The sequence below is a fragment of the Suricata suricatta genome, chromosome 16 (assembly GCF_006229205.1).
Source record: "Suricata suricatta isolate VVHF042 chromosome 16, meerkat_22Aug2017_6uvM2_HiC, whole genome shotgun sequence".
In the NCBI taxonomy this organism is placed as follows: domain Eukaryota; kingdom Metazoa; phylum Chordata; class Mammalia; order Carnivora; family Herpestidae; genus Suricata; species Suricata suricatta.
This window is the reverse complement of record NC_043715.1, coordinates 38,225,402-38,251,504: the sequence shown is the minus strand read 5'-3', so window position 1 is coordinate 38,251,504 and position 26,103 is coordinate 38,225,402. Positions and strand designations below refer to the sequence as shown.

General features: G+C 48.3%; 1 long non-coding RNA gene and 1 pseudogene across 3 annotated transcripts in view; one reads left to right on the top strand and one right to left on the bottom strand.

Moving 5' to 3' along the window:
- The window catches only part of LOC115280742, a 30,002-nt gene extending 4,319 nt beyond the window's left edge, over window positions 1-25,683 (bottom strand). The window contains exons 1-3 of one of the 3 annotated variants that reach the window (XR_003903908.1): window positions 25,221-25,683; window positions 24,548-24,645; window positions 14,027-14,142 (exon numbers count right to left, since the gene is read on the bottom strand). This is a non-coding gene — a long non-coding RNA (uncharacterized LOC115280742). Of the gene's footprint in view, window positions 1-13,963; window positions 14,143-24,547; window positions 24,646-25,220 lie in introns of those variants that run through there. The other 2 variants (XR_003903906.1, XR_003903907.1) reach the window with 2 other exon arrangements.
- Window positions 647-802, top strand: LOC115281349 (annotated as a pseudogene).
- Window positions 25,684-26,103: the final 420 nt, after the last annotated feature.

Here is a 26,103-nt window from a genome sequence, read left to right as displayed (position 1 = left end):
CACAAATCACTCCGGTGGTGTAACTTAGAGTGTCCCAAGCCCCTTTGGACCCTGGCCTTTGTAACTGGGCCATCACTCACTTAGTTTCACCTTATCTTTAAGTAAATGTAACCAGAAGGGACTTGTTCGGCTCACCACCTCTTGAGTGATGTGAATTATTTATGTGGTCTTCATACGCATTCGTTAAGCTGCACAGGGTCAAGTAGAGAGGAGCTGTTTGTCTCTGGTTCAGCCAGAAGGGTAAGACCGTGAGGTCGGGGTGCTGCGCAGGGACACCCGGAAGGTTTCCCCTGGCTTGATCGTGAAGAAGGGGGATGACCTGGGGTTGTCATCTTTATCAGGCTCCTGGGTGGTTGTGCTTCAGAGGGAGCTACTGAGGCTGGCCGTCCACCAGGGAGATGTGGGAGTCACAGCCTCAGCCACACCCCGCCTGGCCTGCAGCCATAAGCCCTGCAATACAGGCTCTGAAATGCAGGCCTCCCTGGGCTGGCAGAAGGACCTACGGCAGGTAAGAAGGGGAGTAGGCGGGGCTGCAGCTCCATGGGAGGTTCCTAGAAAGAAAATCAGTCCGGAATGATCTGGAATGATCTCTAAGACAAAAGCATGTTCTCATTAATTGGGCATTCTGGTTAATAAAGATTTACCAATCGCTTCTCTGCCTTTTGGCTAAGATCGAATGTAGTATCTGTTCTGGTCAGCTTAAGAAAGATTTACCACCTGGTGCTGAGGAAGAATGAAATTCCTGTTAAATTTTATTTAAAAAATGAAGTTAAAAGTGCAAGGCCAGGGCAGCTCATCCTCTCTGGGCTTCGTCCATCAAACGCCCTTGACATCGTCCAGGTCACACAAGTGGCCCGAACAGGAAATGGAATGATAGATAAGAAAACGTGCTTTCTGAGCTCTGGGCTCCTCTGTGTTTGTCAGCCGGGCACCCATGTTCATGGAGTGACAGATGTCACACAACAAAACTTGGGGACGCTCTTCTTTCTGGAAGCACTTGCAAGAGCAAGATCGTTTCCCCATGGGAGTTAGAAGGCCCTTGTCCATCCCACGAGTCTCCAGTCTTCACTGTGAGCAGTGATTAGGACTCGTAAACCTCCTTACTGCCTGAGATTTGTTTGGGATTCTGGGTTAACAAGAACTTGCTCTGTTTGGCATGAGACCCTGGAATATTCAACCTGGAAAGGCAACTGAGGCCTAGAGAGAAGGCACTAACCCCCCAATTTGATACTTGGGGATCTATTGGAATTTGCATCCTGGTCACCACGGTGTAATGCTCTCTCTACCAGACTCAGCCGCTGACAAAAGCCAAGCCAGGGACCTAAGGAATGAGGTGAGGCGGGCTGTAACTGGCCGCACTGGGACCAATGCCCTTTGACACATGATCTTTCTTTTTTCAGAGAGAAGTACAAGTTTCAACTGTCTATATGAAATGTCCTGAGTTTCAAATATCTGCTACTTAAAATGCTTTAGGAGGTGGTCGCCCCCGGGTGGCTCAGTGGTTAAGCATCCGACTTCAGCTCAGGTCATGATCTTGTGGTTCATGGGTTCGAGCTCCACACTGGGCTCTGTGCTGACGGCTCAGAGCCTGGAGCCTGTTTTGGATTCTGTGTCTCCCTGTCTCTCTGCCCCTCCCCTGCTCATGCTCTGTCTCTGTCTCTGTCTCTCTCTCTCAAAAATAAACAAACAAACAAACAAACAAATAAAATGCTTTAAGAATGCTGTGCATGTTGAACAGAACTCATCAGAAGGCTGCATCCCACACTCCCACCACTGGTCTGCCCCTTATTTTTGTTCTTACCGTTTTGAGTATTAACCCTCCTTGAAGGGCTTATGTTTTATTTTCACTTCCAGATAAGGAAACCAGCTTGTCCCAGTTTGCCCAGAACTTGGCCAGTTTTAAGCATGGCCCATCTCACATCCTGGGAACCTCTCCGTCTCCAGCACACCAGGGTGCTTGGTCACCTGGCCACCTGGGTGACGTCTGCACATTTGCCGACCCTTTCTGAGTAGTGACAACCCCCAGCTAAGGTATGAAAAAGCATGTATGGTATCAAACAGAATCCAGATTTAAATTCTCTCTATGTCACTTACCACCTGGGTGAGACTGAGCACAGGCCTCAACTTCTCAGAGGCTCAGTTTCCTCCTTTGTAAAATGGGAATATGCACGGCATCCACCCCCACAGCGGTGATTATATGGGACAGTAACCATGAGGTGCCCAGGTCCAATAAAAGCTGTAATGATCATCAGGTAAGTGTTCGTGGTGTTGGAATGCGGTGTTCCCTGCTGACGCAAGGGTCTTCTGGGACTAGTCCCTGTCCGCTGCCTGCTCATCTCTCTGGGCTCCTCAGCCACGTCCTTGGAAGTTTAGACACCGAAATGTCTGTAATACCGTGTTAGGAAAAGAGGCCTCGCCTGCCCGTGGGCCCATCCGCAAAACTTTGCTCAGCAGACGGACTGTGGTTTCCCACATCTGCTTGGCAATTTGAGGGACTGCAACCTGTCCCTCAGGCACTGGAAGAAACTGAGGTGCTGACACAAGAGAAAGAAGTTCGGGCTTGTCCCCTCCTCTCTGCTCCTTGGAAGCTGGGAGGAGAAGGTGCTGGTCAGCCGGCCGGGCCGACAGCGTATACTGTGTCTCCTTCTGTCCAGACGAACTGAAATTATAGGAAACTCCCACAGCCTCTCATAGGTTTACCATAAGTACTTTGCCTTAGAATATTGTATTACAGACTCTGGGCAAAGCAAAGCAAAGCAAAGCAAAGCAAAGCAAAGGACTTCCATGTAGTTTGAAAGAAAAGAAAGAGGAGTGTTTTGTTTGTGTGTGTTTGTTTCTTGACAAATGCCAAGACTGCCAAATCATGGCTTCCCATGACTGAAAGCTGTTCCTAATAGTGTTCTGTGATCTATTTCTTAGCCCTCCAAAATTACCAATTAAAAAAGGGAAAATGTCACAGAGACCCACTAAATTTCTAAGGAGTTATTTGGAGTTTTTGAATCCATATTATAGGGCTTTCAAACTCAGTATTGAATAAATATCAAATTCCCCAGGAGACAGAAATGGCTCCAAAGAGATTTTCCCCAGGGTCTTAAGATCTGTAAATCGAGATAATTCTACGCATTGCTGCCCGAGTATGGAAATTACCAACAAAAGAAATTAAGAGCAGGAACCCCGTGATTAGACTAATGCATTGATCAAGTTGTTCTTCTCTGTTTCACTGCCAGCACAGCACATAAATAACATGTGGGCAATTATATGTGTTTTATAACCTTCCGTGAACATTTTTCCTTAAAAAAAACAGCAAAACAAAGCCAAACAAAAATATTCCTCAGGGGAATTGAGTATCAGACAAAGAGTTAAATATGTTTTTGAATTTTTCTAGGTGGGAGCATAGAGCAGGGTGAGGCAGGACGCTCTCTGTAACAGTGCTTGGGCTGGAGGTGAATTCCTGCCTGGATATCAGGTGCTTCTCAGACTCATTTCTTCTCCTGCACAAATCTCCTTGAGCTTCATGGTTCTCTCTTTCCTCCGGTCTCTCTTTCTGCATCTTCCTCTCCCTTTGCTTCCTCTGTGTCTCTGCCTCAGAGTCAGGAGGAGTAGAGAAGAGAATAAGACCTCTCCAAGCCCACTCACTAGTCAATGGAGGGGCACCCAGCTGGATTAGTCGGTAGAGCATGGGAGTGGGGATTTGAGCTCCACGTTGAGTAGAGTTTACTTAAAAAATAGTCAATGGATTGTGAGTTTGAGCCTCATGTTGGGAGTAGAGTTTACCTAAAAAAAAAAAAAGTCAATGGACCAGTTAGGTGGAAAGCTGCCACTTCAGATATGGTAACAGAGGAGAGAATTTCTTGCCAATACACTGGCCAAACAGATGACACTGTGCCCAGGACTCACACACTGAGCAGCCTTGCCCTTCTGTTGACAGCACAGTCTACCAGCTCCATGCCCCACCCCCGGGTGAGGGTCCCAAGGAAGCCATTCTATAGGACACTCACTCTGCTTTGGAGCTCTTGGGGAGGCAGCAGTCTGGATGCCGGTCTCTCTGGGGACTGCTGGTCCAAGCTGCCACCTGCTTCCCCTCCTCTGTCACAGCTTCTTGTGTGGGTACCCACTTTATCTCCTGGCCTTCTGCAGCCATGGCGGTCACTAGCTCACAGCCAAGCAGGGGGTGGGTGAGGAGGAGAAAGAACAACATGCTATGCCGCATGAGATCAAGTGTGGGGGGGGCCCAGTGCCCAATAGGGCTTCTAACCCTACCTCCTGTCATCTAGGGAGGCTTTTGGAGTAGGTACCATCCATGCTGTGTTTTGAAGGTTAAGTAGGAGTATTCTTGTTACTCATCCAAATGAACAAACGATAGCTGAAAGTACCCCACGTGACCTGTGAGACCTTTCTCCCCACTGGGTGTCTGGTCTGGCAGAAGCCTTACCTCCCGCCCCCTCCCTGGCTCAGACCCTTGCAGTCTAGGCAATGCTGACAGGTCGCCGACCCAACAGACCTCGAGGCTGGGGAGGACCAGCGCCTCCCCAGCAAAACCAAGGCAGGTTCGGTGCTGGAGCAAACCAAGGTCTTTCTCCACAAGCAGGATTTCCCCCTATTTGTCTCAAAGGTTTAAACTCTCCAAGCATTTGACCAATTTGGGCAAAATGTAACTATTTACCAAACCTTCAGAGGCCACCCCCTCAGCTGGATCCCGGCTCAGCCACTTGCACCAGAGTCTCCCCCGATCTCTGGCAACCCTCTGGAGGGCGTGGGTTCTGGAACCCGGTGGATCCGGGTTCGAGCTCTGGCTCCGCCCCCCACCCCCCCCCCTTATATGCTTGTGCAAGCCGGTCACACCTCCACGCTTCTATTTTCTCATCCATAAAAAGGGGTGATGAAAGCAGACAGAAGCTCACTGTAATATCGAGTTCGATCACATCAAGAAAGGATCTATCTCAGTTCTGGCGTGTAGTGGATGCCAATCTTTTTGGTGTGAGACCAGAATCAAGGAGAAAATTAGCAGGTGGTGGTCAGGGATCTGCTTGGTCTTCGTGTCAACCTCGCTTAAGACCCCCCGAGACACAGAGGAAGTGACCAGTGATGAGCAGAGCACCACCCACTGTACACTCTCCTTTCAGAGCGTCTGGTCAGGTCCTCGGTGTAGGGAGAAGGCATTCCATCTCGCAATTTGGTGACGGAGGAAGGATGCTCGTTCATGCTTCATCTTTCAGTGTCTCTGGATGCATCTATGTCCCTCACTGGTCATGTGCCTCCCTCACGCGTGGCCTCCTTTCCTCAGAAGGACCTTTCCTGCCTTCCTGGGGTAGGGTCCTGAGCTGAGCCTTCCGATTTCTCTCAGTGCATTCTGGCTGACTGCACCAAAACATAAAAATCTTGATTTAAGTATTTTTGTATTCAAGGATCATACGCAAGTGTTCATTTGAAGGTTCAGTGGCATTTTGAAATGAGAACATCATATATAAAGATGTCAGCGACGGAGCCTCCCACAGTGAGGTTGAAAGAGAGAGAGGAACAAAATGAATAGAAGAGTTCTCGGGATCCAAGAAATTTTAACATCTCATTATTTAGATTACCCTACATATAATTTTCCAATATTTGGTATTATAGACTTTTGAAGGTATTGGTTAAAATTACTTCATGCCTGACATCAATTTAGTCTTATTCATTATCTAGCTAAAATAAAACCTTAAAAATAGCTGATTAGAGTAAGTAAGCAATTTTCTGATAAATGCAAATTCCCCACCATTTCCAAAGGAGCGCTCACAGCAGACAGAAATAGAAGGGCCAGGGGTAATGGTCCTTCCGTGCTTCAGCATCCTGGCATGGAGGATGTGGCTTCGGGAACGCTCCTAATGCCTGCAGGATTTGATTGTGTTTGGAATGCGCCCAGATTTCCCCACAGTCTCCTGCCTCCACGACGGGCCAAATGCTGTGGACTCCACTCCCCCTAATGACAGCAATTGTGGTGCGATCGGCTCTTGTCCTCATGGCCTTGATTTTGCCCCCAGCCCTTTGTGAGCCAGTGAACCATGGGATCGATACGTCCAAGTCATCTCAGAGTGAGCACAAACAGATGCGTCGCTGTGTCTGATCTGGGTCCTCACCCAGGGGCTTCCTCCCCAGCCACAGAAGGTCCCAGCCATCTTGTTGGAGCTCGTGGCTCCTCGGCCTGGCTGGGCCCCAACTCAACACCACTGGCCTGCGCCTCCAAATCAGTTACCCCAAATCACAAATCTGCATCGCACTGACTCTCCCCCCCCCCAGAGCTACAGATGCTCATTTAGGGAATGATGTTGTCCAAGCAGGAGGGATGGCCACCCCAGACAGACTCAGTGGCTGGAGCCAGACTTGTTCTTACCATGCGAACCTCCACAGAGATCAACAGCTAGGTGTATATGTACGATTGTAACTTGGAGAATTTGAGGAGACCTACCCCTACGCACAAGTAAGTTCCTCTCTTGGGGTCTTTAAAACAATTTTTAAATGTTTATTTATTTACTAGAGAGAAAGAGAGCCCAAATGGAGGAGGGACAGAGAGAAGGGGAGACATAGAGTCCAAAACAGGCTCCAGGCTCCACACAGGGCTTGAACTCACAAACCTCTAGATTATGACCTGAGCCAAAGTCAGACACTTAACCAGTTGACTGAGCCACCCAGGAGCTCCCTTGCCCCCCAGGGTCTTTTAAAGTGTCTGGATTTTTATCCAGAGTTGTTCCTTTGGCTCAGTGTGTTTTCTTGAAAAGCCCTTATGCCACGTCCAGATGTGTCCCCCAACCTTGCCATTCCTGTCCATGTCGTACAGGTCTGGTGCTCTCTGGGGACCTGACACTGTTAGTGCCCTGTCTGGTTTGTTTCCCCAAAACAGACAGGGGTGCATTCCCACCCCCACCACTGAGTTCTGACCAGAAGTGTAGTGCTCAGGGATATACTCAAAGGCCAAAACGCCCCAGCACAACTACACTTGCAGTTAAAATATCGAAAATTACTGTCCTGGTTGGCAAAAAGCCAGCATTCCATGTCTTGAAGGTCCTCCATATCCTGGCCATCCCAGCCCTGCTCCAGACCCCAGGACCTTCCAGGCTATAAGACCCATGATTGGCAGGTTCCGGTAAAATGCTCCCATTTTGCTTATACAATAAAGACTGTTAAATATTTGGGTAATATCCCTCTTCCTTTCTTGGAAATGAAAAAAATTTTCTCTTCTATTCCCCACATCTGTCCCCAGAGATACAGACGACTCTCCCTGTCTCACAGGGAGTGAAGGTTAGGAATGGCCTATGTTGTGTTCTAGTGTGTGGGCACACTATATGGGTCAATGCAACCTTGAACCTAACCTTGGGGAACAGGCAAGATGATCGGCAGGCATCAGGCTGACATCGCCATCCTCCTCCACCAGGACAGGGCTGAGGGTAACATGGCCCCATGCACAGCCACTCATGCAGAGACAAGGATAATGGGATGACTTACTCCTCCACTTCCACCATCACTGCAGACCAATCCACATGGCTTTCCTCACCCTTCTCTTTGGGTCCTGGTGCATCTAGAATATGCTCATCTTCATTCTTCCAAAATGTGTGCCTATGACAAAAATTATGTCCTTGGAATCTCAAAGCCTTCTTCTTTCAAACAATATTCTGTGCTATGTGGAAACTGAATAGCTTAGAATCTACCCCTATTTCTTGCTCTGAACATCTCTGGTGCGACAACCCCTTTAGCAGGTCAGTGAAGATGGGAAGCCCCAGCTTCTGGAGCTGAAGGCTAAGGCAGAACTGTAGGGAAGCGTGTATGTGACCTTGTGAAGGGGTGCTGGCCAAGCACATCAGTTCATCTTCTTCTCTGGTATCTTGGTCCCTTTCTCTTTGGGGAGTTGGTGACTCCCATCCCCATGTGTTGAGGATTGGAGGTAGCCAAAAGGTGTTCCCACTAGCACCAACCTTGCCATTATCTTGAGCAATTTTACCTTTTAGTTCCTTTTCCCCCCAAAAAGCAACCCTTTCCCTAGCTAGCTGACCATTGGCCCTGTCCTCTCCAGAACTGTCCCCTGTTGGCATTTCACAAAGCCCACGTGGAGCATCTGGGTGCCTCAGTCAGTTAGACATCTGACTTCAGCTCAGGTTATGATCTTAAGGTTCATGAATTCAAGCCCCATATCAGGCTCTGTGCTGACAGCTCAGAGTCTGGGGCCTGTTTCTGATTTGGTGTCTCCCTCTCTCTGTCTGCTCCTCTCCTGCTCACAGTCTATCTCTCTCTCTCAAAAATAAATAAAAACATTTTAAAAAGTGTTTCAAAATTTAAAAAAATTAAAAAACAAAAACAAAAAAACAAAATGCCCACAGTGCATGCCGTGACCACAACCACTTCTCCCTCTGGCTTTTGCTGAGTGGACCCAGTGTTAGTATTCCTGGTTCACGTGTTCTTCAGATGCCTTAGCCCTCAAACTCCTCCAGTATTTTCCATGCTTCTTCCCTTCTTCCCACTCCAGGGCCCATCCCTTCACTCATTCACCCCTTTGTCCCCCAGCCCTCTGACCACCAGGACCAGCCCAGAATCAGCCCATGTATGCTCTGTTCCCATAGTGGTGACTGCCTCACTGGGCTGTCTTCCTACCCCCAACCCCCTTCTTTTCCTAGCTCATTTCCACTTTCTCTGCTCAAACTCTTGGCCATGCCATCCATTTCTTCATTCTCACAGGTGATCAGCCAACAGCTCTTTCAATTTCCTGAACCCCATTCTTAAGAGTTAACTCTGTTTTTTTCCCCACTACCTGTCCACATCAAACACCTCCACCTGTGCCTGGCATTTTACTCCTTCCTTTCACATCAGACCCCCCTCTCCATCTTCCCCTTCTGTCCTTTGCTTCTTCATCCTTGCCCTTCACTGAGTTCCCCATGTCTGTCTACAAGCAAGTTTAAATCCTTTCTCTCCCATTGAAAGTAACAGAAAATACTGTCCCCAGGTCCCCACCTCCTCCAGCTGCCTCCTTCACCTTTAATTCTCTGCCATCCCTACTCCCATTCCTTTTTATGTGTCTTTCAAAGTGTGTTTGGATGTTTCTTACGCAGGTAGGGTTTTTTTTTCCACTTGTGCAAATGGCAGTGCATTAATTATCTGACTCTCTTTCTTACATTTTTCACTGAGCCTGGTGTTTTTATGCCCATGCGTGGTGCCAAGTGATGATGTGGTCAGCAGTTTCTGTTGCCACATGGCGCCCTGAGGTGAGGACCCACCAGATAACATGGCCCTTCACTGTCCCAGAGATGGATGCCTAGGTTGCTTCCACCTCCCCATCGCCACAGGCAAGGCTGCAAGGGACACCTTGCCCAGGTCCTTCTGGGGACTTGTGTGAAAATTTCCCAGAGACGGGTACCGAGAAGCAGAACTGCCCAGTCAGACAGGACACGGATTGTTATTTTGACTCACCTCTGCCAGGTTGCTTTCCAGAATGTTTGCATCAGTCTATACCCAACTAGCTCTGCACAAGAGTTCCTGTGCCCCTACACCCTGGCGGACTTTAGCGTCACCCAGTGACTAACCCGTGCCAATCTGATGGATGCCAAGGGGCATCTTCTCATTGTTTTATCTGATGTTTCTCTAATTTCTGATGGGTCTGAGTATCTTCATACATTTTCTTTTAACAGTTTGGATTTCTTCTTTTGTAAATTGCATGCTTCACATCCTTTGTCTCTTTTGTAGTTGTTCCTTCCTTCTACGTTTGCTAGCATCCTTTGTATTACCTAAATATAACCACTTGTTGGTCAAAGAAATTGCAAATATCTTTTCCCAGTCTGTCATCTGTGTCTCCATTGTGTCGACAGTTTCTTGAATTATGACAAATAGATCTTTAGTTACTGCCGCCTCTCTAGAACGCACTTCGTGACCCTACAACACACCTTTGTGTATTCTTGTAAAATGTGGATAATAAGGGTACTTACTTTACATGGTGGTTTTGAGGATTCAGCAAGATGGCACGTCAAATTCACGTAGGGGAGCTCAAGGAGCGCAGGGTGTGCGGGGGTCATAGTATTTGATGGTGTTGGTAGTTGTTGGTGTTTTCATGCGATTTATGGGTCCCTCGATGATATGGCATAAGTGAGGCCGAAGCTGATCAGAAGCCACATCAGTCTGTCACATTCTCTCTCTCTAACAAGAACCACCTGTCGGCAGCGTTGGGTGGTGGTGACCTCACCTTATCCACGCAATCGTACAGCACATACGTTTCCTGAGGCTCGATCACAGAAGCGTGTAATTCCCAAAGCCGGTTCATATTTACTGTAGGCTGTTCAGTCTGGAACTTATGACCCTGCCAGGTGATTGTACGGAGTTCCAAACCCAAGCGGATCGACTCGGGTGTGTGGATGCCTCCTCGTGTGTCTCAGTGGATCAGATGATCAGGCGGAACTCCCTCTCTGGGAGGAATGATTTCCAAAGGCTGCCTGGGTAAGGCCTCCCTGAACAACATTACTGTGAGTCAGATTCACACACATTTCATTTCTCCCCCTCACATAGACTTGAAAATTAAAGGCAGGAATCTTTGTCAGAATGCATTGTGGCTGTGATAGGAGACAGGAGGCCACTGTGGGATACTCACGTAGTTTTAACAAAGCTGGTCTCATCCGAGAGAGCTGGCGGTCCCCCATAGGAGAGGTGTGGTGGAGGCCACTCTTGCAGCCAGAGGAAACAGCAATCCAACCGCCCTGGCCCGCACCTGCTCGAGGTGCATTCCAACCGGCAGCTTCCTCTTCCTCCAAACTGTGAAAACCCTTACTCTCTGAGACCTTCCTATTCTTCTCAGAGAACAAAGATGGTGCCATGCCATGTAGTCATTCAGGTGGAAAGAAATTGCCCTGTGCACCTACTTCATTCAACAGATGGGAAAACTGAGGCTAGAAAGGGCAGTGAGGCCCCTCAAGGGAGCACAGCCAATCAATCAGTAAGAAGGTCAGCTGTAGAACACAGCACTGTTTCTTCAACGTGGTCTTGTCCACTCATGAAGAGACCTGTCTCTCCGAGGGGCTTTCCAGAGCAAAGGCTTGACCTTCTCAATGGTGTGTTGTCTAAAGTGAGCTCCTGAGACGTAGCCACATGAACTGCGGGGCCTGGATAAGGCTTGCTGGGACACGAGTTTGGAGAAGCTCGCCTCCGATGACCCTCATGGCGACCACTGCATCTGGAGCTGCCGTTCCCTGAGTGCTTTCTGTGGTGCCGGAAGCCATTTTCCCGACATCACCTCACCTTGTGAGATAGCCTGTAAGTGGCATGTCTGAAATTCACAACAGTTCTGTTGAAAAATAAAGCTGATCTGTTCCTAACACCACAAACGGGGGTGAAATTGAGATGGATTAAAGACTTACATATCAGACTGCAACCCAGAACTGGTGTGGGTTTTCTACTGCTTAGTAACAAACTACCTCAGAACCTGGTGCCTTCAAGCAATGTGCACTATTATCTCTGTGGGTGGGAACCCCAACTGTCCCTTAGCTGGGGCTTCTCTCCAGGTTCTGTCACAGACTACAGCCAAGGTCACGGCCCAAGCCGCAGTCACCTCCAGTCTACCAGGGCATCCATTGGCTTCCAAGTTCCTGTGAGTGTTAGGCTCTCCACAGACTGTGGGCCAGAGGGCCTAGGTTTCTCACCATGGGCTCCTTGCTAACATGGCTCTCCACCACACCACCCTCCATCACTCACAGCACCTGCTAGCAGATGGCAGGCCATCTGTGGTCATCTAATCATGGAGGACCCTCCCATCATGTCTGCCACACCCCCTTAGTTAGAAGAAGTGAGTCGCCAGCTTCGACCCACCCTTGAGGTGAGGAGGATTCACAGTTGTGTGGATACCAGGAGGCAGAGGCCACTGGAGGCCATCTTAGAAGACTTCCTGCCACCGAAGTATAGACAAAAAACAACAGCGAGAATTTCTGCAGACACTGTGCACAGTGGGTAGACAATGACGGAACGGGCAGAGATAGTTGTGATGCCCAAACTGATGAGAAACTCCTATAAATCAGCAAGAAAAAGACAGCAATCCCAGAAGGAGAAAAAATGCACAAAGGCTATAAATAGTCAATTTACAGAAGAGATTCAAAAGGCTAATTAATAAGCACATAAAGAGATGCTCACATTTATTAGTAATTAGAAAATGCCATTAAAACACGATAGCACTTCACACCTTCAAGAATGGCAAAATAGACAGCTGGATAGTGCCACGTGTTGGCAGGCATGTGGGGTTTTCATCACTGCTGGTGGGAGTGCAGCCCCGAGCGCCCGCGCCGGGAGCATCTGTACCGCCTCATCAGATTGCTCGTACGTATGCGCTGTGGCCCAACGGTTCTGCTGCCGGACAGAGAAACCCTTGCTCTCATCCCCAAGGACGCCCCTGGCACCCTTGCGACATGGGTGCCCTCTCCTGGGAGAACGGACGAGCCTGACGGAGCAGTGTGTGCAGAACCCAGAGCGTCAGACGGTGTGTTTAAAGAGCATGTGTTTATAGAGCGTGTGACAATCGCGGTGCCTTGTGAAACAGGGAGATAAATAACAGAGTACCATTTACATACGTTAAAAATACATGCAAACAAACCGAAAATGCATGTTAAACAAAATTCACACATTTCCTGTAGGAGTAGGAGTAACGTGAGGGGCAAAGGAGGTAAGTATACAACTCAAGAAAGGAGTCATGTCCAGACCAGAGATACTCAAGTTCTAAGAGTGAAGAGTAGAGGAGTTTAGCTCCCTGTCTCTGAGGGGAAAAACGTAAACAAAACAAAACTGTAAGTTTTGCCCAACCCTTCAGCCCGCTTTGTTGAGTGTGGTAATCTACTGTGGAAAAGCACCCCTTGAATTTGGCCTAATTGGGTGCTGGCCAGCTTATTTGATCCCGGAGTTCTTTTTCCACGTAAGACCTACTAATAATGGTTAGAATCTGTGCTGGTTGGCACGTGCGTTGGAAACCCCAGTTTGCGATAAATCAACCTGCTGACTTTGCTTCCACTCCGGTGCCCGGGAGCCCGTTGTGCGTTTAAGCTTGTGTGTGAGTACAAACAAATAAAATGGTTCCTCCCAGGAATTAATGGTGCTGTGCATGGGCGAATTTCTCAGAACCGCTTAAAGGGCTAATCTGGCTGGATACAAACTCTGACGGCTTGTGGCTGTCTTCTTAAGACACTGAACTGTTTCTCTTATATGCATCTTGTCCCATTTTTCTGGATAGCGTCTCCCAGTGATCAAGACCGGACGTTAAATAATTAAGCTTTGGGTTAAGCTCTCAGATAGAAGGCGTGAGGTCTGATGTGTGGGAAAACACACACACCCCCTCTCATCCAGTCTTCCAAAGAGGGTCTAGCTTCCAATATTATCAGCACCTGGCAGGATGAGACTATTTTATGTAAATGGATTCATTATTATTAATTTCTGCCGGCGCTGAACGATTTATGAACTGCTTTTCGAATGTAGAAAAGTGGTTCATGAATCAGAAGGAAAAATGTTCCCCAAAACCAGCATCGATAAATAACGACTTTTATTCATGGATCCCGCCCATGGTGTCTTTTATCTTTGGGAAGGATGGAATGGAAATTATAAAATCACTGCGGGGGTGGGGGTCTGGGACAAACAAGGAAGCAAGGGCCAAAGAATGGGAGAGGTGGTTCCTGAGGCCTCTCGCGGGGGCGGCAAGGCGTGCCGGCCGAGGTTACCCTCCTGGGCCTTCTCCTCCTGCAGAACTTTCTCCCTCTCTCTCCCTTCTCTCATGTGTGTAACTGGTGTGCAGGTACGCCTGTGTGCAGGAATCCAGTCTCTAAAAAAAAGTCTTCAGGGGCTCCTGGGTGGCTCAGTCGGTTAAACATACAACTCTTGATATCAGCTCAGGTCATGATCTTGAAGTTGGTGAGTTCGAGCCTTACATTGGGCTCTGTGCTCATAGTGTGGAGCCTGCTTGGGATTCTCTCTCTCCCCCTCTTCTGCCCCTCTGCTCTCTCTCTTTTAAAATAAATATATACATTTTTTAAAAATCTTCAATTGCCAAACATACTTTGATCCAGTGTCCCAGGACAGACAGCTGGGGAAAGTCACAGGCACAGTCAGGTGGCAGCTGGAGGTGCCAGTCCCAGGCCTTTCTCTGGAGAGACGTGCAGAGGCACTTTGGACCTGCAAGGAAAGGACAGGAGTTAAGGACTGTCGGATAAGCACTGCTTGAGTGCACATTTCTAGAATCTAGAGTAAGGGCTACAGGGCTCTTAGGTACCAGATTTACAATATTATTTCCGGGTTCTGCCAATCAGAAAAGACCTTAAATGCTGTTGGACTGCTGCCTTAGATATTTCATAGTTCACAAGGCAGATGGGCAAGGCTCTCCCAGCTTTGGCAGGCAGAGCAAACTCGAGATTGTTCCTAAAGCCCTGAGACCTTGCCAAATGGCTACCCCTCTCACCTGGAGGGAAAGATCGGAGCGAGCAGTCCCTTCTCGGCCTCCAGATGGGAACATAGCTCGCAAGTCCTCCCAGGGATTTGGAAGTTCATAGGCTGTCTGCACCAGTCTCCTGAGAAGCGAGAAATCAAGCTACAGATAATCTGGAGCAGCCTGAAGCTACAGGGGAGTTACCACTGTAGGATTAATGCAAACGCATACCCACTTGGGGGAAGCAGGAGCCAGAGAGGGAAAAACAATGGTTGAAGTAGTGGCCCCCTACTCTACCTGCCAGCTCACTCAATCAGCTTTTGCCCAAAAATAAGCATAAAATTGAGTCATGAATCTGCTGGCCCTTCTGGGTCTCATTCCCACATGTCTGTCCTTGGGTGGCCATCTCATGGTGTGTGATTCTAGGGCTTTAAAATATTCCTTTTCCATACATCTACTTAATCTAGTGTTCCGCTGCAGAAACAGTGATCTCTTTCCACACCAGAAAATAAATTGGAAAGTCAGTTATGGGGATCCTGAAAGCTCCTGTGGCCATTTCCAAAGGCGCCCTTCCGTCCCTAGATAAGATGTGGCCTCACAACCCTAGTTAGTTGGCTTTCCGTATTAATGAACTTCTTCCTACCTCTCAACACTCTTGTGAACAAGCAGAAAAGTACCTTAAAAGCAAACAAGCAAAAAACAAACACACTTTTTTGTGGTGCACTGAGTTAATCTGTGCACCATTTCTAAGCAACAAGCGACCACTTTTCTTTAAAGGAAGAAACACAAAGATACAAAAAAGATGGGTATCCTACTATGACGGGCCAGAAAGCTGCAGTCAAGTCATGATGAAAACATCATTTCTAAGTCTTCCTCCCAAAGATGTATCCATTCAGATACTGGACACTTTCCAGGCTCCGCCCCTGTGCCGGCCCATGTGGATATAGCCGTCAACAAGACCGAAACAGCCCTGCGTGTCTCCAAAGAGTTTATATCCCGGTGGCAGGAGATGACAGTAACAAGAGGCCATAATAAAATAAAACTGGATAATGAAGCAGTGGTATTTTTTTTCTAGAAAACTGAATGGTCAAGAGAAGGTTTCCAATACAAAGAAGGAGGGGTGTCTGGGTGGCTCAGTTAGTTAAGCATCCAACTTCAGCTCAGGTCATGATCTTGCAGTTTGTGAGTTCAAGCCCCACATAAGGCTCTGCACTGACAGCTCAGACCCTGGAGCCTGCTTTGGACTCTGTGTCTCCCTCTCTCTGCCCCTCCCCTGCTCACACTCTGTCTCTCAAAAAAATAAACAAATGCTTAAAATGTTTAAAGAAAGAGAGACAGCAATATGGAGAACTGAGAGACCATGCCAAAGCCAAGGGACAAACGGGGTCAGCCCCAGACATAGCGAGAGGAAGAGTAGAAAAAGCCAGCAGAGTCAAATTGTGCCAAACCGGTGATGAGGTGCTTGAATTTTATTCTTAATGCAATGGGATGATTTGTTGGATGAGTAACCAAGAAGATTAATTTCAATTACTTTATTGCATGGAACTTCACGGAAGAAATCGCACTTTGAAAAAAGCAAAAATAAAAAACCAAAACAGAAAGAAACATATTTTCTCAACGTATTGGCAAAACCAGTCCTCAAGGAGAAAGAGTGGTTGGCTGTTGTTAGGAACCGTGTAAATCATCTACTGCCTTTAAATATCTTCTCTGGTCTGGTTGCTCCAAATAAGCAAACCTCTTTGCTACTCAAGACACCAATGGTTGTCCAACTCTGAAGAAGTAGGGGTTGAAAGAAAAGGCATTTGGGAATTAAATATATGCTTCAATCAGTTGAACTTTTATACAGATTGACTGTGGTGAAAAATTAGAGCTTTGTGTAATCCAATAGAGTAAAATCAAATGCCCCAAATAAATAAATAGTTGTCTTTTTTTATTAGCTTTCCATCACCCCCAGATCCATTTGTAAGTTGCATTGTGTCACCTCTGTTTTCATTTGCAATGTTGCCTCTGAAAACTGTTTTGTTTATTTGAGCTCAGCAATCAGGCTTAAATGTACCAATATATATTGTTCTAAAGTATATATTTTTTCTGTCTACCAAAGACATAGTGACTACTCCTTTTATGGGAAACCAGTTATTAATCCAATAAGTCTGCATGAATCAATATCTTTGTGAAATGACACCGTGTTCAAGTTATTTTATGTTATCTTGATGGTTAGCTAATTTTGGAATGGAGACATTTCTTCTAGAAACAGACATAGTATAATTTAGTGGTGAAAACGTCAATCACTGTAGGTTGTATGTCTTTGTCCAGGCAGAAGAGGGCAGATTTATTGAAGAGAAATGCAGCTATATATTCTTTGCCACATTGTGACCCAAAACATCCATTCTGCTTATAATTTTGTTTGGCACAAGGGCATCAACTGCAATCACTAGCAGGAAGGTGATGCCAAAGGCATTGTTCTTGTTTTCTGACTCAGTAGTCTCGCTGGGGGCTGATATGGTTACCAATATCAACATGGCATCAACATGACATCACACAATGGTATTTTTTTCTGTTGGCAGACATCTACAAAGGAAAATCTGCATGATACTAAGAAGCTTTGTGAAATATAGTCTGGGAAAACCCATTTCAGTACAGCTGCTTTTCCTAATATCTGACAGTCCACCAGAAGGGTCTGATCCTTGCATTCTCCATTGACTTGAAAGTATCTTCTTCCCCAAGGCAAGTCTCTTTTCTCTGCCCCTCCCATCCCGAGGGTGTTGTAGCCAAACAATAGGTATGGGGAGAAGAAAAGGAAGAATCCAATGGCCCCAGGAGGTGACAGACTAAGAGCCAAAAACATGGAGACTCAGACATGGTAGTAACTGCTGACAAGCTTGGACGGAGAAAACTGGTAAGCACACAGGAATGAAGAGCCATTTGGGTACTGAGGTAGCCAAAGGAGTTTAACTGAGTTATAGGTAAAATGATAACTTAGGGACATTTTTTTCATCCCTGAGTGAAACCAAGTGTTCACGTGTCACAGTAAGGATTTCTCCTCTAAGCCAGTCATCAGCATCAACATCGCCAGTGGGATAAGAGAGGCCTGTGTGCTAAATTGTTCCATCAATGGCTGTAATGAGTCACACCGCCCAGGGTCCAAGCTCTCCCACGTTGACTCTGGGCTTGGCTGCGTTACTTGCTTTGGCTCATGGCTCCTCAGCAAGCAGGAAGCAAACCCTGGACAGTACCATGGAGCTGCCCTGTGGGACCACGGTCACTTGGAAACAACAATAATAGGTAACATTTAAACACTACTTTTGGGGGCTCCGGGGTGGCTCAGTGGGTGAAGCATTCAACGCTTGATTTCTTCTCAGGTCATGATCTGGCAGTTCGTGGGTTCGCGCCCTACATCAGGCTCTGTGCTGACAGTGTAGAGCTTGCTCAGAATTCTCTCTCGCTCTCTCTTTTCCCCTCACAGCATCAAAATAAATAAACAAACTTGTAAAAAACAAAACCTTTATCCACACTACTTTTTAAAGAGGTTAAAGCCTTTTTGATGTATTATCTCACATGTCCTGACCCAGCCCTCTGACTTAATTACTATTACAAGAATGACCATTTCACAGATGAAGAAACTGAGGTAAAAGGGCCCAAAGAAGGCCTTGGGCCTTGCCCAAGGTCATACAACTGGCAGGTGACGGGCTGGATGTACACAAGGCGGCATGAGGTTTGAGGCCAGCTACTGTCTGAGGGACAGGTGAACCCTGTGACCCCCTCCTAGGTTGCATTTCCCACCTCACCCCCCCCAGGAAATTGCCCTGCCCCCTCCACCCAAATAAGTGTGAAAACATAATTGGTCTCATGCAAGGAATCCTGGAAGAGTTTGACCAGTTTCTGGCCTCTGACTATTTCCCCAGAGGGTCCCCTCTGCTGGCATGGGGCTTTATTCATACTGCTTCAAACAAACACATTGGGACATTGGTGCCAGAAAGACATTAAGGATGGATGGGTGTATGCGCAGACCAAAGACACAGAGATGAAAATCTGAGAGCTTTGGCCTGAGATTCCTGGGGAGTCTGAAGATTTTGTAAGGTGACAGGGAGCCTTTCACCTTCTGCCTAATGGAACATGTTGAAATGAGATTGGAGCACATCTCCGCCTCCTCCAGGGCAGACATCTGCTCATAGAAGTATGGTCCATACGGACACTGAGAAGTTAGACCCGTCAATTACACCCCACATGGGACTGTTTGCTCCACGTCCCTTGGTCCAAAGCCCTATGTTCTTCTAACCTCACTTTGTAAAGTTCCTCATAAGCTTTGAGGACTCCTGAAATTGGGAAGGGCAATATGGAAATGTGAGACACCAAGAAGGAAGTCCCTTCCTGAGACCCCCAGGATACAGGGGGGCCAAGTAAAGGGCGAGGTCTGGATCTTAACTTGCTGCTGTCCCCACCCGGGGAGCTCTGGGGAAAGACTGGCACACAGGACCTACAGCAGGGCACACACCAGTTCCTGTTGTCTGGAGGAGGGCAGTGTGGGGCCGGAAGGGGGCACTTGCTTCTACTTTACACTGAGGTGGAGCTCAGACCAGCTGTGAGGACAGCAGGCATTTTAAGTGTGTGGCTGAGCGGGCCGCCTGGAGGGTGGACGGGGGTTGGAACAGCCTGTGAGTGGTCTCCCGACCCAGAAGGTGGGATGGGGCCGGGATACTTCCGAGCCATCCCACTGCCCTGCACATTGTACTTTCTCCTACTACCAAAGTTTTACATGAATTCTATGGATTGACAGGGCTCATCTCCGAAAGAGATACTGGAAACAAATGTCACCTGTGAGAAGCAATGCATCCGTTGCTGACATTTAGTGATTGGAGTCTAGGGACTTACAAATGGGGAGTGAGCTCACAGAGATCCTGGGTGGGCTTGGGCCAGCCTCCTCTCTTTTCTGTTCTAGTTCTTTCTTTTTTCCTTAAGATTAATAAAAATTAATGTTTATTTATTTTTGAGAGAGAGAGAAAGACAGAGAAGCAGAGAGATAGAGAGATACAATATAAGTGGGGGAGGGGCAGAGAGAGAGTGAGACAGAATCTGAAGCAGGCTCCAGGCTCTGAGCTGTCAGCACAGAGCCCAATGCGGGCCTCGAACCCACAAGCAGTGAGATCATGATCTGAGCCGGAGTCTGATGCTTAACTGACTAAGCCACCCTGGTGCCCCAAGATATTTTTTGAGAGAGAGCGAGCATGTACAATCAGGGGGCAGAGGGAGAGAGAGAGAATCCCAAGGAGGCTCCACACTCAATTCGGAACCCAGTGCCCCATCCTGCCACCCTGACATCATGACCAGAGCTGAAATCAAGAGCTGGACGCTCAAAGGACTGAACCACCCAGGTGCTCCTCTTCTGTCCCATTCCTTGACTGTGGGACAGAACCCCTTAATCCCAACTCACCCAGAGTCCTCAGTCCAAACACCGGGCCAAGGCCAAAGTCAGAAATGAAATTCAGCTGTAAGACTCCACCATCTTACGAGCTTTCTCTCACCCTGAGTGTCTCTCAGACTCTGGCCCCGGGCTGCAGATGCCTGGAGAGAGAGGCCTCCCCCAGAACGGACAGTGCAGAGGCTGCCGCAGCCAGCTGGGAGAGAAGCCTGTCCTCCTGGCCTTCAGGGTTGTCAAAGGCACCCCCGATCTTGGGCCCTGACCCCTGGCGCCTGGCACTTAGGTTCTCACTTCCAGCAAGAAGTATTTCCCTGGTTCCTCAAAGGCACTCAGAAGTCCCTGAGGTCAGAAACTGGTATTGCTCCCGAGGGCTTGTGCAGCCTCCTTTATCCCAGGAAACGGCCCATCTGAAAGTAGAACGGAGAGACCAGAGTCTGGGAGGAACCGTCCTCCCTCCTTCCAGGGTTCACTTCCCTCCTTTCCCATTTCTGGGTTCCTTTAATGAAATGTTCTCCATCCCAGGCAGGAAAACCATTTCCCTGCAAAATACAAAATCTATTGCTGAGCACTGCAATGAGAATTAACCTTGATTACCGCAGTAATTTACTAATCAAAACTGGAGACCTGCTAATCAAGCTGGAATTGCCAGCTGCTTGATTTTTATAGTAACATAACCAAAATTGAACATTTGGTAAACAAGGGGTGTGGGTCTGATGGGGAGACTGGAAGAAGGAGAGGGAGGGGGAGAGTCTACCAGGCCAGAGGGAGGCCATTGACCCATCAGGAGGTAGAGCAGAAACAGACGAACTGCACGCAGAAAGCGAGGGAAACACACAAGCCTCCCCTGAATGGGATGGCCCACTGAAACCCATGCAAGGGGTGCGCTGGGGAACAAATAAGTTTTTCCCAACCTGACTTGTCTTGGGTTGGGTTCTTCCGGAAGCCAAGGATACTAGTGTTCACATTTGTTTGGCTGATAATCCCAGAAAACATCAATGGGAGAGCAAGAAAGGGAGACAGGGAAGGAAAGGCAGGTAATTCAGGAGGCATCAGGAGTAGGTTACTACCAGAACTCAGGCCTGCTGAGACTCACTGGGACACTGTGCAGAAGAGGCCACAGATCGGTCCCCCGGACCCACTATGTGGTGGCAGCTATGATCAGGCAAGGGATGCTCCCAGGAGGCTTATTAACTTTCTTGGCGTTCTGGGCTGCCTCACCTACAGGCAGGCATGCTTCTGCCAGAAGAGCTTGCACTAGGAACCAACCACTTGTGAGTGTGCACAAGGGCAGGGGCAATGGGTATAAGAATGTTCATGGAAGGACAAAGAGACGGCACCTTCCATCTCTGCATCCTCAGCCCCAGGTCTCACAGGACTGTCTCAAGAATGTGCCGGCTGTCCCAAGATCTCTCATTTTGGCCTTGAGAAAGGATATGGAGAAGGCTTTTCCCCAGTGAAGATAAAACAGAGCATGGATGACCTAACACGTTAGCTACACCGCAGGGCTCTTCCTTGAGATCCACGCCCATAGAGGGCACGATACTCCTTCACACTTTTGTACCTGCTGTTCACTCTGACTGGCATGGGGTCAGCCAAGGAGCCTCCCCACCAAGCTAAATGACTGGTTCTTTGCCCAGACTGTCTTTCCTCTCTGCCCTGGAGAACGCCGGCCACTCTGTGCTCTTGGATTTCTATTTCTATCCCCTCCTGCTAGACCAGAAGCCACTGGAAGACTACATCATGTCCTTCTTTGCATCTCTCAAGTCTAGAAGAACTCATGGCACCTGATGGGTTCTTAGTAAATCTCTGCTGATCAGATGACTTGACCAAAGAGCCTGGAGAAGGGGCTACAGAGGAACACATCTGCACAGAGGTGGTCTCTACAGTCACAAACACTCTTTCTTGTGCATGACTCCGCTGCACCCTAAGAGGTCCCATGAGATGGTAAGACAGACGTGATTATAATGCCCCTTGCCCACAGGAGGAAACAGAAACCTGGGTTCAATCTAGGCTCAACTACTTAGGACATCCACTCGACAACCTCAGGATTATAGGTAGCTGAGTTGAGAACTGAATTCACTGAGATGTGCTGACGCTGAGCTGCTCAGGCTGCCTGGATGACAGAGTGTCCTCCCCTGCATGACTCTGGCCTGGGGGTCCTTTCTCCAAAGACCACACTTATATCTGACCTCTTCCTGACACCCACCGGATAAACAGCACAGCAGTTAAGGGTGTGCATGACAGCGTTTGTCTAGACTTGCTCTGTATCCTATGTTCAGTAAGTATTTAATAATTCACAAGGACAGTCAGGGGCACTCTATTAGTGTCTCCCTACAAGCAGTGCTCCTGGCTGCTGTGCAGAGATCAGCCGGAAGGGGGCACTGCTGGTGGAGGGAAAGCCTGTTCAAGGACTTGGCACAACACGGACAGGGTGGTGTGAATTGAGGGTAGGGGCAATGGGTATAAGAATGTTCATGGAGGAACACAGAGACTACACCTTCCATCTCTGCATCCTCAGCCCCAGGTCTCACAGGACTGTCTCAAGAATGTGCCAGCTGTCCCAAGATCTCTCATCTTGGCCTTGAGAAAGGATATGGAGAAGGCTTTTCCCCAGTGAAGATAAAACAGAGCATGGATGCGAATCCCAGGAGCTGGGGCAGGGTTGCGTTTGGAGGAGAGACTAGAGAGAGGACTAGGCAGCAGTGGAGAGGCCTAGGGGGCCTACAACACCCAGAGATGACAGGCTGCCATTTTTAATGCAGCAGTGGTGGGTGAGGAAAACTAGAAAGTTCTGAACAGTCCACACAACTGAAACAGCACTGGAGGGATTTGTGGGGAGGCTCCCTGCCTAGAGTGTTTTCAGAGTCTGGAAAGACCCAGAGGTTAGGGAAGAAATCCCTCCGAGCAATTTATTGGCCACCCACTCATGATGCCATAAAGGTACCGATATGGAGAGACTCCCCACCCAGCACCATGGACAAGGAGAGCAGGAGGTCCCGGGCAAATTTCTTCCCCTGTTCACGACTTGCTCTAAAGCACCAGAGATGGTAGGAACCTGCCCAGAAGGCTTCACAGGGATGAGCAAAGGGGTACTGAAATTCTGCCCCCTGCTCACCCCACATCTCTGTGTCTGTGAACATGAATTCAAGCAGTATCTAGGAGGAAAGCTACAGAAGGCTCTTCCTGAGTGAGTAATTATCTCCAAGAAGGGCTCCTTGCTGAATGTGGTCAGTGAACACCAAAAGCAAGGGGTCCCACGGTTGCTGTGGGTACAAGGTCATGTGTCTAGCTGACCTCTACCCTGTCCCCCTCCTATACTGTGTATGGCCCAGGAGCCAAGGCTGGTCATTCCCGCTGTTTGTGTTCTCTACATAAATATGACTCAGATGCTCCTTTGCCTCTCAGAGGTGAGTTATATATCTGACTTACAGCACTGTTCATTTACCCCTCTCCATGGTGACGGGCAGTTTGGTTAAGTTTGGACACCATCTACCATAAGCATCTTTCCATGTGACTCCTTGGACGATGTTGTTCTAGTGTATACATCCAGAGACAGACGTTCTGGAAGGACAGAAGACCTGCAGCTTTTCTGTCTTATTAAGTCTGACCAAGCTGCCCCCTCTAAGGGTCTGTAAGATGTGAGGCCCCACTCAGGCTGCGTCCCCCAACCCCCCACCCCATCCAGTACTTTAAACCATCAGATTTCGAAGTTCTGCCAATGTGGCACAGGTGATGCTGTTTTATTTTACATGTCACATACAGCTGGTGAAAGTTGAGCAGCTTTGGGGTTTTGACCATTGGATTTCATCTAAGAAGTCCTATACTTTGCCCTTGTTTGTATTGAGATGTCGGTCTTTTTGCTATTTCTTTGTAGTTATCTAGATATTGATACACAGGTACTTTGGATGCTACTGTTCTTATTTTAGTTATTTTAGAGGCTGCAAGTCATGGGGGGCTTTTTCCCCCCTCAAAATTCTCCTCCTCCTCCTTCCTCCTCATTTTCCTGCTTGGGAGCATCCAGGCACTGCCTAGGAAATATCTTGACATCTGGCACATTCTGAGGACTGTTTCCCCATCTCGCCTCTAGAAAGCAGAAACCCCAAGTCCGACACTTGCTGCTTAAGAAGCTAAGTAGCCCTTACAACCCACTCTCTTGGAGCTTTATGATTAATAAAAGCCGTGAGTTGCGATGATTCCAAAGGACAGGGCTGCCTTGGGCTGCACACGCTCACACCTCTTCTCTGGTGTGTGTGGTGGACATAGGTAATTAATTAGCGAACTCCCTCCACCTGAGCCCGGATTCATGCGGCCTCAGAATCTTTCCTATTGCAGGGCCACGGCTACGCCATTGAAGTTGGCATGTAAGAAAATCTATACATTGTCATGACCCCGGTGCGATCAAGTACATGTCAATCACCCCAGCTGGCAAGGGAGCCAAAGCCCCCCACCTCACAATGATGATCTTATCAGAGTTTCCATTAGGAACAAAAACCCAGCTAATTCCTTTGAGCTCCCCATTTGGGAATATGATACTAACAACAAATTAACATTTAGCGAGTGGTTACTATGTGCCAGACATGGTGTAAAATGTAGTTTCTCATTAAACTTGATGGCAGCTACATACGTGGAATAGTGTCATGTCACAGAATAAAGGCAAAAATGGTCCCTCTGCTGTTCTCAACTTGACCCTCCCTCCTTCTTGTAGATGTACACTGTCAGACATCAGCTCTTCTTCCCACCTGAACCATGGCGAGGCACTTATCTTCTGAGGTGTTCAAGAGCTTATTGGAGCGCGGTGAGTTGTCTTGTTTTCATGATCTGGAGCGTAGATCTCAGTCTGGTGAGAAAAGTGATAGAATGAAGTCTCATTGGGTACCCAGGGTGGGTGCTGAGGGTGGCCCGGCCAAATCTACCTGTAGCGGGTTGTGGTGCTTATATCTGACTGCCATGAGTGCACACATCTCCTAAGAATTGTCCTCAGTGCTTGGGAGTCATGTCACCTGGAAATACCTGGGAAATAATCCCCTTCCTCCTTGAGGTGGCCTCAACCAATGGCGGACTGAAACAGGAATTTGAAAGCCCAGACCCCTTGCCTCCAGGTGGGGGAGCTCTTGGAGTCAGTGACACGCCAGACCTCCTTCCCCATGGGGCTCAGGATAGACTCCAGCTGAAACCGTATGAGTGCCTGGCTTCCTCCCCTCCCCCCTGCCACCTCCTTGCTCCCCCACCACACAGAAGATTCCATACGAGAGCACTCCTTCCATAAATCCTGGGCCTGAATTCTCTAGGTACACTTTGTTCCAGCATCAAAATTTCTGGGTATCTTTACTTTAAAACCACTGGGCTTTATTCAGTTATAAATTACCCAGAAAGCCACCCAGTTCTCGCCTTTGCCTGTGGAAACATACTCACATGCTAAGAGTTCCTTTGTTCCTGCATTCTTAAATACCGTGTTAAAACAGGAGGCGAACGTCATCAGACCAAATTCTGATATGGAAAACCCAAGTCACAGCTAAGATAGCCTGCTCACGAAATCTCCAGCTGGCAAATGTCACAGGCCACCCGGGATTTGGGCTGAATGTCCTCTTCTTTCAAGCTGTTCTGAGCTTCAGCCTGACGCTTACTCACCACGCCTTTGCTTCCCGGGTCAGAAGTTGAGCCGTGTCCTAAGGTGACAGATGAGTACCACCCATTTCAGTCAAAACCAACGGGAATTTCCTGGGTGCTGCCCCTTCATCAGGGGCTTCAAGTCCATGCATTTTAGGGGCTGGTTGGGCAGCCGGTCAGCCGTTGCCACCTTCTCTCTGTCCGGGCTGCCTCCTGGACAAAGCTTTACTTAACTCTCCCTGCATCTCCCCAGCAGGCACAAAGTGTAGGCAACAATCCCAGGACAGAGCTTCTGGTCAACCTGTCCTCTTCTGCCCCTCACCTTGGGGACAGGTGCCTCTTCTTAGAATTTCATTTCAAAGCAGCAGACTAGCTGCAGGTTGCCAGGTGGAAAGGCATATTGAGAGAGCAACTGAGCAGCAATTATTTAAAGCCCGGGTTTCTTTCTCTCCTTTGCCGCGGTATCTGAGATCATGGCTCTCTCCAGGGAGGCTGGTGAACCCTGTGCACTCAGGACTGTAATGTGAGGCTGGAACTTCAAAATGGCAGAGCACGGAGAGGGAAGCATAAGTGGGGAGTTTCCGTGTTGCAGCACGGTGGTTTCCAAGTTCATGCCAATTTATTCCACAATCAAGAGCAATCCGCCTCACTTTGCCAAATCATGCAATCCTTCTCTCCCCATTATATC